The 14753-nt window shown below is 40.9% G+C and overlaps 1 long non-coding RNA gene across 2 annotated transcripts in view; it reads right to left on the reverse strand.

The window, feature by feature from the left end:
- LOC311580102 overlaps positions 1 to 12595 on the reverse strand; it is a 35475-nt gene extending 22880 nt beyond the window's left edge. The window contains exons 1-2 of one of the 2 annotated variants that reach the window (XR_014773364.1): positions 12501 to 12595; positions 1144 to 1227 (exon numbers count right to left, since the gene is read on the reverse strand). This is a non-coding gene — a long non-coding RNA (uncharacterized lncRNA). Of the gene's footprint in view, positions 1 to 1143; positions 1228 to 3248; positions 3497 to 12500 lie in introns of those variants that run through there. The other variant, XR_014773365.1, reaches the window with a different exon arrangement.
- Between the last annotated feature and the right edge of the window lie 2158 nt (positions 12596 to 14753).

Raw genomic sequence — 14753 nt, forward strand, 5'->3', positions numbered from 1 at the left:
TTTCTTTAAGTCATTTATTCTAGGTCCCCAAAGATGCAACCATTTTGTAGAAGTTAAATACAGTCAACTGATTTTATTCCAATCTTAGTGAGCATTTTTCCCTTTTGAGTCAGAAAAGGAATAAGTCATGTATGTTACAGGAAAAAAGAATAAAATCTAGGAGATCATTAGGGACCCCCAAAACTTTGTTTTTAATTTTATAACAAGCACCAACCACTGGGCAGGAGCTGTCCTACCAGTTTTATAAACATTAAGTCACTCAGTGCTCCTGCAAAGGCTGTGAAGAATGAATCACTGTTGTGGAGAGGCTGAGATACAGAAGTCAGAGAAGGGGATAGAGCTAGGACGTGAACCCATGAAGAGCGGGTCCCAAGATGCTCATGTACTATGTTCAAAGAGGTTAGGTCAAAGAGAGAAGGACAAACCAGAATTAATAGGCGTTTTCTTTTACTGGTTTCGATATTTCTCTTTTTGTGTAATCTAAACATCTTAAAGCACCTTAGTATCTATAGTGTCAGTTTTGACTTTAACGTTAGCAAAACTGGCTCAAACCCTATTTGCTACTTTGTGGTTCCCTTTCCAGTTTTCATGTTTTGTACTTTGAAGGACCCATAGGATCATATATGTGAATGCTTGGTCCCCAATTTGTAGAACTATTTGAAAAGTGTTAGAAAGTTCAGCCTTGATGAAGAAGTGTATAACTGGGGGTGGGCTTTGATGTTTCAAAGGCCCACACTACTCTCTACTCTATGCCCTCAGCCTTGAGGTTGTTGCTCCAAAATAAAAATTATTTGTTATTGTTCCAGAGCCCTGCCTGTCAAAATTGTCCTAGATTCATTCTCATAAACTATAAACATCCTCTCAATGAAAATTTTTTCATAAGTTGTATTGGTTGTAGTGTTTCTTCACAACAGAAAAAAAAGATACCTTGCACACTTCTGAGCTCTTCCTTTAGGTATAGAAGCCATCAGCTTTAGTAAGGTAGCTCTATACCTCATAGTGTCAGGGATTATTTTTGACATGTAGAAAACAGTCCAAAGCCATGAGCACTATGTATTCGCCAGGCCATGGGCACAGAATGATTGGTTCAGTTTTACCAAATGGAAAGAGAATACCTATCTTTTGCATTTCACTTTCCCTTACCTTGGATCTGTAATTGGACAAAATCCCCTTCTCTTTTTCTTTACCACTCCAAAGAACCAACAGCACCAAGTAGAATGTGTGACACTGAAAATAATGGAGATAGTTGCATATTACTTAGAACAATGGAAACACAGCATTAGTCTGCTGTTCCATGTCTACTTTGCATCTGCAGCCTGGCCTTTCCCTCCATCACTAGCTCCCAATATCATGCTCACGTCATTTCTTCTGATTCCAATTTCTTACATCTTCTTGGTCTCCTCACCCTTATCCTTTGTAGCTATACTACCAAATGAACACATTCTTATTTCCCCTGTGAACTAATGCAGCCTTTCTGTGACACATCCACTTTTTAATAACAAGACCTATATTTTACTACTGACCTTCAGTGAAAATAAAACCAAGTTATTTTTTAAAGCATAATTTGTCTCTGAGCAACTCTGCTGTGGCCGTCAGCTTTTTAATTTGTTTGTCTGTGTTTTACTATTAAAGTATGATCCACCCAGTCAGGTGCGGTGGCACATGCCTGTAATCTCAGAACTCCAGGAGGCAGAGGCAGGATGATCTCTTTGAGTTCAAGGCCAGCCTGGTCTACAACGTGATCCAGGACAGCTAGAACTACATAGAGAACATAGAGAAACCCTGTCTCAAAAAACCAAAACCAAAAAACCAAACACCTTATCATTCAAACACACTTCTCTGATTTTCCAGCCCGTATTTCCTCAACCATGATGTCCTATGAACTGTACCTCTATAACAGAACTCATAGATCCCTTTTCCTTCTTTTTTTTTTCAAGACAGGATTTCTCTTGTAGTCTTGGCTGTCCTGGAATCACTTTGTAGAGCAGGCTGGCCTCAAACTCATATCAATCTGCCTGTCTCTGTCTCCCGAGTGCTGGGATTTAAGGCATGTGCCACCATACTTGGCTTGAGATTCTCTTTTTCCAACCCCACTCTACCATGCAGATACAGTTTAAGTCACCTTTGTTTCTTTTCCATATTAGAGAACCCAACCTGTACACTCAAACACAATGTCTTTCAACACATACTGAGTTACTTATGCAGTAATTGTCATCTCAGAGGCTTACTGTTTAATAAACTCACCCTTTCTAGCTTTTTTTGAACTCTGAATGGCTGGTTCAACTTAGCTATTCTAACTCATACTCCTCTCTAAACAGGCTGATACAATCTGGCTTCTCATTGAATTGCTTTGCTTGGCCTCAATCTAACTCTGGCAACATGTTCTAATCTGGCTCCTTCTCATTCTCTGGTTCGTTCTATCCTCTTTTGTGTCTAGCTTGTTTTCTCTGCAATCAATCTCTATAAAACTGTCCCTGTAACTGCCTCCTTCCTTCCTTATCCACCTCTTTCTTCTCATCTCGCTTGCTTTCTTAAGTCACTTCTCCTTCATGCCTCATCTTGTGAGAATTTGGCATATCCTATCTCTGACTCATTCCTTCAATTTTTTTTCTCTGATTGGTCACTTTGTCCGCTCCTCAATGAGAAGTCACTTTCAAATATGGTTGCTTTCTTCTACAAACTAACCTTACCTATGTTGTTTGTGATTAAAAGTGTGTAGTAAGAGCATGCCTGTATTTTAGTTAGTGGTGCACTGAATTTCAGAATATAAAGGCTACTTTATTGTCATAATGTTTATAGTCAGTGGAAATGACATTATTTGGGAAACAGTTCTGCAGTGCTTGTGGATATGGTTTCAGTGTGTCCCTCCCAAGGGATCCTGTATTGAAATTTAATCTCCATTATGAGGTATTAAGAAGGTAGGAACTAAAGGTCTAAGATTGCAGCACCAGTTACACAAGGTATCTGATTAGCAGAACAAGAGTGATCCCCAAAACCCCCAAAGTCCTCCCAAGGTAAGAGGAAAGCCCACAGTGAAGAAACACCAGGCCCAATCTCAGGCCATTCAGCTAATCTTGGGAAAAGACACTGGGTTACAACAGAGCCCAGTCTCAGCCTTCAGCCACCTGCATACACCCAGCTTCCTGTGGGTGGGTACCTCCAAATACCGAGGTGTATAGCTCCAACCTCATGACTACAGACTCCAGGATCCATACAGACAGAAACTAGGTGCTGTTCAAAGAGCACACCTGTTTCCCAAAGGAGAACAACCAGAACTCCGAGCTTGCAGGTTCTCCAAGATGGTGGTGTCCAGCGAGCACAGTGTCTGAGCATAGTGTCTGGGGAGTGGGAGCTCTATAATATAGGAGCAAGATAGCCAGTGTGGGGGTGATGAGGGCTGACTCCAGGACTTTCCCCAACTATAGGAAGGCTCCTATGGATCCCGTGGAGCTCAGTTGGTCTTGAAGCTCATAAATCAGAGGGGAGCCACAGGCCAGACAGAGTCTATGTCCAACAAGCCAAGGAGGGCTTCTGCAGGAACATCCAGCTTCCAGCCCAGGGCTGATTCTGTAAAGCAAAGGACACTGTCATAAAACAATTGACAGTCTACAGACTGGGAAAAGATCTTGCCCAACCCTACATCTGATAAAAGGGCTAATATCCATATACATAAAGAACTCAATAAATTAAACACAAACAAACAAAGTAATCCAGTTAAAAATGGCATACAGAGATAAACAAAGAATTCTCAATGGAAAAATATCAAAGAGCTGAGAAGCATTTAAAGTAATGCTGAACATCCTTAGCTATCAGGGAAATGCAAATCAAAACAATTCTGAGATTTCATCTTACACCTACCAAAATAGCTAAGATAAAAAAACTCAAGTGACAACATATGCTAGTGAAGATGTGGAGAAATGGTAATACTCCTCTATTGCTGGTGGGAGTACAAACTACTATAACACTTTGGAAGTAAATCTGGCGCTTTCTCAGAAAATTGGGAACAGCTCTACCTCAAGACACAACTATACCACTCTTAGATATACACCCAAAAGATACTCCACCATACAACAAGGACATTTGCTGAAGTATGTTCACAGCAGCATTATTAGTAATAGCCAGACACTGAAAACAATCCAGATGTACCTCAACTGATGAATGGATAAAGAGACTGCAGAATATCTACACAATGGAATACTATTCAGCTATCAAAAAGAAGGACATCATGAAATTTGTAGGCAAATGGATGAAGTTGGTAAATATCATCCTGAGTGAGATAAGTCAAACACAGAAGGACATGAAGCATGGTACATACTCACTTATAAGTGGAACACACACACACACACACACACACACAATCTACAGACCTAAAGAAGCTAAGTAACAAGGAGGACCCTAGGGAAAATGCTTAATTCTCATTCAGAAGAAATAGAATAGACACTGGAAGCAGCTGGAGAGAAGGACAGGACAGGAGTCTACCACAGTAGTCCTCTGAAAGACTCTATGCAGTAGGGGATCAAAGCAGAAGCTGGGTCTCAAAGCCAACATTTGGGCAGAGCACAAGGAGTTCTGTGGATAAGTGGGAGGATAGAAGGACCTGTAAGGGCAGGAATTTCTCAAGAAGCCAAACAGAGTCAACAAATGTCGGCCCAGGGGAGCCAGTGGAGACTGATGCAACAAATAAGGACCATGCACAGATAAGACCTGGGCCTCACATGCAGATGTAGCTGATAGGCAGCTCAGTTTCTATATGGGTCCCCTATTAAGGGAAGCAGGGGCTGTACCTGCTGTGGACTCTGTTGCCTGCCCTTTATTCGCTTTCCCCTGGTGGGGTGCCTTATCATGCCACAGAGGAAGAGGATGCAGGCAGTCCTGATGATATGCTGGAGTAAGTTGGTGGGAGAGAAGGGTTAGAGTAGGTAATTGGTGGGGGCCATGAGTCAGGGAGTGTGAGACTGGGAGGAAATGAAGGAGAGGGCTACAATTGGGATGTAAATTGAACAAATTTTTTAAAAAATGAATTAAAATAAAAAAGATTTCACCTGCCATCATTGAGTAATAATGGTATAGAATTCATGTTATATGTGATTAGAGAAATGATATTTTAAAATATAAAGATTTAAGCCAGGATAATATTACTACTAACTATGCTAAGACAAACCTGTGGCATAATGTTCTGTATACTTTAGTATGGTAGAATATTGGCATTTGTGAGATATATTCTATATGAAGAATATTATGTTGGTAGTTTGAGCTTTTTATAGAGCATGCATTATAGATATTTTTAAATCTCAAACTAATACCTTCTTTGTCACAAATATTAATAAATATATCACAACTGTGTTCTCTTACTACTGAGAAGAAGAAGGAGGAGGAGGAGGAAGAGGAGGAGGAGGAGGAGAAGGAGAAGGAGAAGGAGAAGGAGAAGGAGAAGGAGAAGGAGAAGATGATGACGACTTTGGCTTTCCTAAGAGAGATTCAGGACCCTTGGAATCAAGTATAGAAGCCTAAGTCAGGAACAGGCACCAAAGCAATGTTAGTGCAAATCCTTACTGTGGCTTTGAGAGTCCCAACTGGCCACAGTGTATTAGGGTGGGAATCAGAGATAGAGTTGTACCAGGCATCTGCCTCAGTCTTCATTGCCCTAGGTCACTGGTGAGCAGATGTATTTAATATTGGTTTTGTCACTTGTAATAGGAAAAGAATGTTCCCCTTTCTCCCAAAAGAAATCTATGGCCTAATCACAGAAATCTATGAAGGCTTATTTATGTAGCAAAAGGAAATACTGTAAATCTGATTACAATCAAGGGAGATGATCCTGCACCAGCAATCTGGGCCATCCAGGCTATCATAGACCCTAGAAGATGGAAGGAGAAGAAGACTTGGCACCTAGAGAGATTAGAAAATGTGGTGTGGCTACAAAGATTGCCATCAAGCCACCAGAAGTTGAGAGAGACAGGAAAAATGGTCCTTCGATAGTCTCTGGAGGGGCGTGTGTCTCTATCTCAAGTCAGAATAAGTCTGGACTTCTAGGCTCAACAACCTGAAGAAAATACCTTTGTGTTGTTCAAAGAAATGAAGCTATGATGACTTGTTACAGAGGTCATGGGAAATTAATATAGCATTTAACTATCTGTTAAAATTATTCCTATGGCCACAATTACAGTTTTTAGTTTTGCTCTTTGGTCTTAATGTAGTTTCTCTTGTTTTCCTTATTCTTTTGGGAGGGGAAATGCAGTGCACAGTTAATAGACTCTAGATTGAAGTTAGAACTGTAGCAAATTTTGCAGCTTTTTATTTGCATTGTCCAAGTAGTGAAGAGCAGTTTTGCTCAATATTAATCTTCTAATGAGCTTTATGGAACATATGTATAATTCACATTTTCATACTTATCTCTACTTTGATTCTTAAAAAAAGAGTATTGATTTAGAATATTGTAGACCTGAAGATTAGGATAAAAAGTCATTTTATTTTTCTTAAAAATCGATTGTTTAAAACACACACACACACACACACACACACACACACACACACACACACACCATTCGTTAATGATGTCTCTAGGATGTAAGTTCTGAAAATAATTACTGTTACTCTACATTTCCAACTGTCAAACCAGAGGCAGGGAAGTAGGGAGATAGCTGATTACTTTTCCCCTTTCCTAGGACAACTGTGTAGAATGTTCTAAGCCATAAACTTAGGTTGAAGTGTAACTTCCGAGACATGTCACTGGCCTTGCTTGACTTTATACAGTTATATGTTCCCAACATTTAGAGGATCTCTGTAAAGAACTATGACATTTCTCCTGGAAAATGCAGCTGCAGTAGATTCTCATATTCTTTCTTAGCAATGATGTAGGTGTCTGGGCAGTCAATGAGAAGACTCTGAGCCAGTGATCCCAGGAAAATTGCAGGGCTAGGTTTTCCCCACTCTGGTCCCAACATTTGATCAATAAGGAACCCTGCTTCCTGTGTCTCAGGGTGAAAATGTTTAGTTTAATAGATACTGATGATTTGTTGGCCTTGACCTGTAGCCCTGGGACCTTGCTGAAAGGAATCTCATCTAAGGTGCAGGCATGAGGCATCAGAGCCTAAGAGTGAGCGGTGGTCTTGACACTCAAGGAGCTTAGACACCAGGCAAATGGAAGGAGCCAGGAGCCATATTAATTCCTCATGGAAGGGATGGTAGGAGTGTGTCTGAAGAACCAGAGATGCCCTCCCTACAGCAAGTCCTAGAAGAAGGGAAGAATGTAAAGGCCCTGAGCTCTAGGGAGACAGAAATTATATAAGCAAAGAGGAAGCAAAGAAGACTTAGTGGGATAAGGAGCTCTTTGTTTCCTTCATGATTTTGTTTGAAGTCTGTATTCCACATCCTATTCACAATTTTAGAAAGGTTTGTAATGTGATTATAAAGTGATTAACTTTTCTTGTCATTGTCACAGGGGAAATTAAAAATAAAGAATGTTCAGTTGGAGAAAGACAAAATGCTTTACAGAATAATTCAAGTTCTTGGATGAAAATTTTATCATCCAGGATCTGAAGTTAAAGTGGGGATTCTGATCAATTTTCAGAAAGGATTAAGTAACTTGTCCCAGCTCTTAGAGTCATGAGGCTGGAATTAACATTTCTTAATGCCAATTTCCACTTTGTTTTCCCTTTTAAAAACTACACTTATTTTTTAGAGAAGTTTAATTTTCCATAAAAATTGAACAGAACTTCAGAGGCTCCATGGATCTGCCTTCAGACAATCATATCCTCCCTCTCTTAGTATTTGTTCTATTTCTATGAAGAGGGAAAATGATCAAAGCATTTAATTAAAAGCTTGTTTACAGTTTAGAGGTTTAGTCCATTATCATCATTGCAGAAACCATGGTGGCAAGCAAGAAGACATGGCGCTGGAGAAGTAGCTGAAATTACATCTTGATCTGTAGGCAGCAGGAAGAGAGGTACCTACTGGGTCTGGCATGGACTTTTGAAACCTCAAAGCTCACACTTCCTCCAACAAACCTACCTTCTAATCCTTATAGTCTTCCAAACAGTTCCACTCCCTCTTAACTAAACATCCAAATATATGAGCCCGTGGTGGGGGGCATTCTTTTTCAAACCACCACACTCTCCCACTAACAACATCTTCCAGGGAGTATTTCTTTCACATGGTCCATGAACCTGCATGGATTAATTAATGTCTTCCAGGATTTCCAGATTACATTAGAGTTTCCTGATGCTGTTGCATGGCTTGGACATGTGTTGCAAGGACCTGTGTCTACTGTTACAGTGTCATGTAGAGGAGTTTTACTACTATTAAAAAGTCCCCCTGTACTCTTCCTCTTTACCCACCCTTCTCCCACTCATGGCAACCATTAATGCTTTAGCTGCCTCCATACTTTGCCTTTTCATATTGTAGGAATTGTGCAGTGTGGAGTTTTTTCAGATTGGCTTCTTTCACTTGGGTAATGCACATTCAACTCTCCTCTGACTCTTTTCACAGCTCAGTAGCTTGTTTACTTTTACTGCTGAATAGTATTTTATAACCCAAAAAAATCACAGTTAATGTATCCATTCACCCTCAGAAGGACATAATATTTTCTTCTAAGTTTGAATGATTATGACAACATCATGAAAGAGCTTTTGTGAAGAGATGCTTCCACTGCTTTCGTGCAAATGTCAAGGAATATGATTGCCATGCTATGTGGTGAATTTTTTCTAAGAGACTTATAAACCACTGTTCTAGTGTCTGCATTGTCATGCATTCCCTCAAGATGTGAGATTATTTGTTTTACACCCCTGCTGGCATTTGATACTCTCAGTCTTCTTGATTTTTGCTGCTGGAAATTGTTATCTTAGTCAATGTTCTATTGCTGTGAAGAGACATCACGACCACGGCAATTCTTATAAAGAAAGCATTTAATTTGGACTTCTTTACAGATTTAGAGGTTTAGGTCATTATCAGCAATGGCAGGAAGCATGGTGGCATGCAGGCAGTTGTGCATTGGAGAGGTAACTGAGAGTGCTAAGTTTGGATCATCAGGATGCAGAAAAGAGAGAGAGAGAGAGAGAGAGAGAGAGAGAGAGAGAGAGAGAGAGAGAGAGAGGGAGGGAGGGAGACTGGGGCTGAATAAATAATTTGAAACCTTAAAGCTTATCCCTAATTACACCCTTCCTTCAACAAGGTAACACTTTCTAAACGGTGCCATTCCTTGGTGACCAAACATAGAAATCTATGAGCCTATAGGGGCCATTCCTATTTAAATCACCACAATGGTTATACTAATTATTTATTTAGGGGGCTATGTGTACATATGTGAAAGGATATATGTGGAGGACAGAGGAAAGACTGAAGGAATCAGTTATTTCTTTCCATCATCTGGGTTCCAGTTACTAAACTTAGGTGGCTGGGCCTAGTAGGAAGTAACATTACCTGTTGAGGCATCTCAACAGCCTGATTTTGCCACTCTAATAGAGGTATTGTGCTGTCTCATGGTGTTGAAAAGTATGATTACCTAATGCCACCTACTGTTTAACATCTTTTTATATACATTGTTGATAGTTGCATATCTTCTTCGTTGAGATACCTGTTTATATCTTTTTTCAATTTGAATCATATTATTCACTGTCTTATTGTTGGATTTAAGGAGTCCTTTGTACAATCATTTATTAGACATTTATTTTTTAAATATGTTATATAGTCTGTAATTTGTCTTTATTCTCTCAACCCTGAATACATTTTGCCAAATATATATGCTCAATGAATATCAATTAAATGAGTGAAATAGAAATGAAATTAAAATGAAAATGAAATGGAAAACAACTGAAATGAAATGTAAAGGCCAATGGTTCCATTGTTATGTTTATGGTAGCTGTTCTTTTTTGTTCATTCATCAAGACATATTTTCTCATACATGTTAAAATTTTTAATAATCTTGAAAAATAAAAGCCCATATGAAATTATAATTTGAAGAATGAATGTGTACTATTTTGGAAGATAGGAAGTTAAAAATTTGATGGAGCCTGTGAAATAACCTATTCCAGTTCCCACATTTTACAAAAGACAAAACCTAATTATAAAGGGTCAATAAGCATTACTTCAGTTGTAGGCCTTTCAGTGGGACCATATTGCCAACTAAGAGCCAATGGACATAGTATCTTATACACATGATCTTTGAAATTCTGTTTCCTCTTCTATGAAGTTGCAATTACATAACAGACCTCAGAGGGTAGCTACCTAAAGGATGCCTGGGCAGCACTGAGTCTGCCCTTTGCTAAAAAACTGCTCAGTAACTGGCTGTTGTTGGCTATGGTGAATGTTGTTGTCATTGGCAATACCACGAATGGTGGGATAGCCTAGTCATGAGGCTTTGTATACAGGATTTGTCTATGATGTAATTACTGAACTCTATACTACATCTTCATTTAGAAGGAGACAGTGGACAGATCTGTTGACTTTTGGATTGATACTATCAAACAAAAGGATAGCATCTGCTCAAAAACACAGACTTTTCTTGGATTCTAAAATAATAGTCAACTCTGTGAACAAATGGAAAGCAAATATTCCGAGGATTGTGGAATGTTAACATTTATACTGTGACAATTATATTTATTTCATGCTAAGTCCCTGTTAGCCATATTTGTGCTTCCCCTCCCCCAAATCAGCTTTGCAAAAAAACCTGGCAAGCTCTGTGTCAGAACTCAGTGACAACAAACACTCAGCGAATGTGCAGAAGGAAAGTGAACCATGTGTCTCTGAGATTAGAACCCCCCAGCCAGTGCTTCCTTGTTCTAGCTACATGTCTTACACTCTCCCTGGGATTCTTCATTACATGACACATGAGCATGCCAGTAATACTTTCTTGCTAAGGTAGGTAGGAAGATCTAAGCATCTAAGTTTGCACATAGCACAGGGCCAGATGTATTATAAATGTATAAAAAGCAGTGAAATATAGTTAATGCACTTTTCATTGTTACAACAGATACTTGAGATAATCACACTACAACGACTTCTTTCTGCCTGAGGTTCATTGGCCCTCTTGTATTGAGGCCTGTAGTAGGCTGAACACAATGGGAACACAACAGAAGAGCAAAGTCCTTCACTGTACAGCCAGAATAAGAAAAGAACAAAGAGGAAGAGAACAGGGTCCTGAATCCCCTTCAAGGCCATCCTCAAGGACTTAAAGCTGCCCTACCTCATGAAGTTTGCTGTATTAATAAAGTCTTAGCTTTGATTTATAGATAATGAAACTAAGTCTTGGAAGGGTTGAAAGCTTTCTGGCCATGACAGAGGAAGAATTCATATGACATCCTCTCCAATATGTCACCTTGCCTCAATATATTGTTCATAATAGTAAAAATCCTTGAGAAACAAACTAAAGGCTCAATAAAATTAATGGTGAAATCAACTCTGATATATCTACATGATGAAATGCAATCAATATATCCAATCACTTAAAATCTAGGTAAACACTTCAAAGGATTGCTCTGTGACACAGAAATAGAGGGCACCAGCTCCTGAACCTTCCTGGGCCCAATGCAGAATGACAACACTAATTATCCAAGAAATTTCTGTCCTATGTAGGCCTAACCACTTCAGCTCTTGTCTCACTGTGATTCTGAAAATTTAGGTCCCTTGGGAAGAATGACTTTTCTCTCATATTTATTAAAGGCCACTTCTGTCCCCCTGTCTGGCACTTCTTTCCTGCTCTCCTTCTCCAGAAAGCCTCAGTGCTCTTAGCCCAGGAATCTTCTATTGCTCTGTTCTAGCACTTACTTGAGACATATGCAATTCACTGAAGGGGTGAATGTCTTTCTTCTGTCTTGTGTACCCTGGAACTTAAGCACACTGTGTCCCTTCCTTTGCCGAACTCCAGGGACTGATGCAGTGAAATCAGTAAGTATTGGGTAGTAACAACATCTAACATTGCTTAAGAATATGTGATATACTCAGACCTGAGTAAATGTGTGATATACTCAGACCTCAGAGTTTGTGCACACCCTGAAAGCCAAGATGAATAGAAAGGAGACAGCAGAATGCTGTCTTTGCCCTCCACAGTTTCATGCCCTGGCCAGAGAAGCTGGCAAAAGAAATATGGCAGAAAGGGTCCAGGCAAGTCCTGACCCAATATTCAGGGTACAAAGGAGGTAAAATGGAGCTATGTTACTTAAGCTCCATAATCCACTTTTGGTTTCCTGTGGAAAATGAGTATTACCGTTACCTCATGGGGTTTAGGGCAGAATTATAAGAGGTATAAAGTGTTAAGTGCAAGGCTAGATGTGTACCAGTCTCTCTTTAAAAAAACATTTCTAGTGAGAAAAGCAAAGTGCTCTGATGATCACAACCATTGATAGAGAGGTAAAATGTCAAAATTGCATTCTCTCTCTCTCTCTCTCTCTCTCTCTCTCTCTCTCTCTCTCTCTCTCACTCACTCTGCTGGCCTTAAATTCCCATCTTCCTGCCTTACTATCCTGAGAGCTAAGATTATATTCCTGTGCCTATTTCTACAATCTTACCCAAGTTAGAAGAAAACAGATCCAATTGTCCTGCTCCAAACACAGTTGCTGGGAAAGAAGTGGTACTAGGTTTAAGTGGCCAGTCAAGGGATCAGGTGTCCCATGAACTAGAAGACACAGAAGAACTTGGTAACTGAAGTTAGGGTATCTAACCCACATAGCAACCTCCCTCTATGATGTCACCTGTTGCCAGCCTTGAGGAAAGGCAAGGGTTGGCAATCTCCTAGGCCACCAATGTTTTTCCTGCCTTGGGGACAGGTGGATAAAGAGCCAGAAGGTACCAGCAATTTAGAGTTTAACTTGATAGAAACTGAGGCAGAATGAGAACGGGGACATCTCTCAAATTGATTGACAAAGCAATGATATCATCATGTTGAATGTTCTCTGTGTCAGTTCCATCTCTTTGAATAACACTCACTCATCCTATTCTGTGGTGGTACTTCTGGGGAAGAGGAAATGGAGGCTCTCAAAAAAAGGAAGAAGAAGTGAGAAGACAGAAGAGGAGAAAGATGGGAAGGAATAGATGGGAAAAGAAGAAAGGGAAGGGAAGGAGAAGGATAGATAAAATGGAGGCATGAGGGAGGTGGGGAGAGGAAGGGCTGGAAAGGAGAGAAGGAGGGAGGCCATTCCTGATAGCCTTGGTGCCCTGAGCTCCCCCACAGCAGTTTCTTGGATTCCTTTCTGTTTCATTATTTTTCTTCCATGCTCATTCTCCCTCTGCCATGGGTTAAGTGACACTCTTGGCCTTCCTGCTTGGATGGGAAGGTATCTAGGAACCCCACTGTAGAGATCAGATCAAAGGCACTGCCATGACTGCCTCCCTGGCAGAGATTAAGGTTGCCACTGCCACTGCCTCGATTGCAGCCAGGTCAAGGCTGCTGCTGCCATCACCACATTTGCCAGGACTACAGTTATTGCCACCTAGACACACACACACACACACACACACACACACACACACACACACACACATTTATGGATTTCTCCACTGCTACTGCTGCTGCAGTCATGGCTGATCAAAGCCCCTGCTGCCTTGGCAGACATAACCCAGAGTTCCTAACACTACCACCCCCACCCCCTGTGACAAGATACCTTTCCCAAGCTTCCAGGAGCCCACTGCCCCTCCCTCAGTCCTTGGCCCAGAGTATTACCACCCCCAAGAGCTATGTTTAGCCCTTGTGGAGGGGGCAACTAAAATTTAAAGTAGCTCACAGTCAGTTGTGGTTCTGCCTCGGGGCATTCAGCCCTACCTTTCCTCCTGGGGCTGTGGAGACAAAGTGGCAGCAGCTCCTAGGATAGTACCTCAGATGGAGATGTCTATGGTAACTATACATGCCTCAGCTCTCCGCTCTATGAAAACAGGAGACATTTCCAGCTTTAGAAAGCCTGCTGCTGCCACCATGGGACTGTCTAAGATCACAACAACATTTCCTTCACAGTGGACTCTTCATAAATCTTTGACACATTGTAAATTTTATTATCCTTCAAGGCAGAAAATTCACCCAAACTCTGCCTGAGAAAGTTCTAGCAGCCCAGCAGCTCCCTCCCCCCAAACCTCTGTAACTGCCATCTCCAGCCCCTCAGTAGGACTCATCCCAGATTATGCTAATTTGGGATGAGAGGTCTGGACAAAAACCTACCAATTTTTGAGCTTTCTTCAGCTCAGGTTTGAAATCCCACCAAACCACACTTTGGAAATCTCTGCCCCAGAAAGCTCCTCCCCCTAAGAAACCCTATATAAAGGCTGTGTCTGCCCAGTTCCCTGGGACCCCTCCGCCTCCCCTGCCATCCCTAGCTGAGGTGAGGCCCTCAGGAGCCTCACCCACACTCCTGCTTCTTCTCTTCTGTACTTCTTGGCTTCTTTCAACCAGAGAGTCACACCAGGTAGCAAATCTCTTAAAAGAAAATTACTGGAGGGATGAAATCAGGAGAGGAAGGACAAATCCAGAAGTGGCTGCTTCTGTTCTTAGGAGAAGACAGTAGAAAACTGAGCAGACACAGCCTTTATGTAGGATTTTTTTTCTTGGGCAGAGATTTCCAGAGTAAATATTGGTGGGGTTTCAGGTCCTGAATGTGGGGGAGTTTAGAGTTGGTAGTTTTTTGTTCAGATTTTTTTAAACCTAAAATTAGCATAAACTTAGGAGGGGTCTTACTGAGGAGGCCCTGGGGATGGCCATTGTGACAGAGGCTGGAACTACCATTATGACAGTTAGAGTAGGGTGGCTGAGGGGCATTTTAACTCATGCCTCAAGG

Source organism: Acomys minous (assembly GCF_964271855.1).
Source record: "Acomys minous genome assembly, chromosome: 12".
Taxonomy (NCBI): domain Eukaryota; kingdom Metazoa; phylum Chordata; class Mammalia; order Rodentia; family Muridae; genus Acomys; species Acomys minous.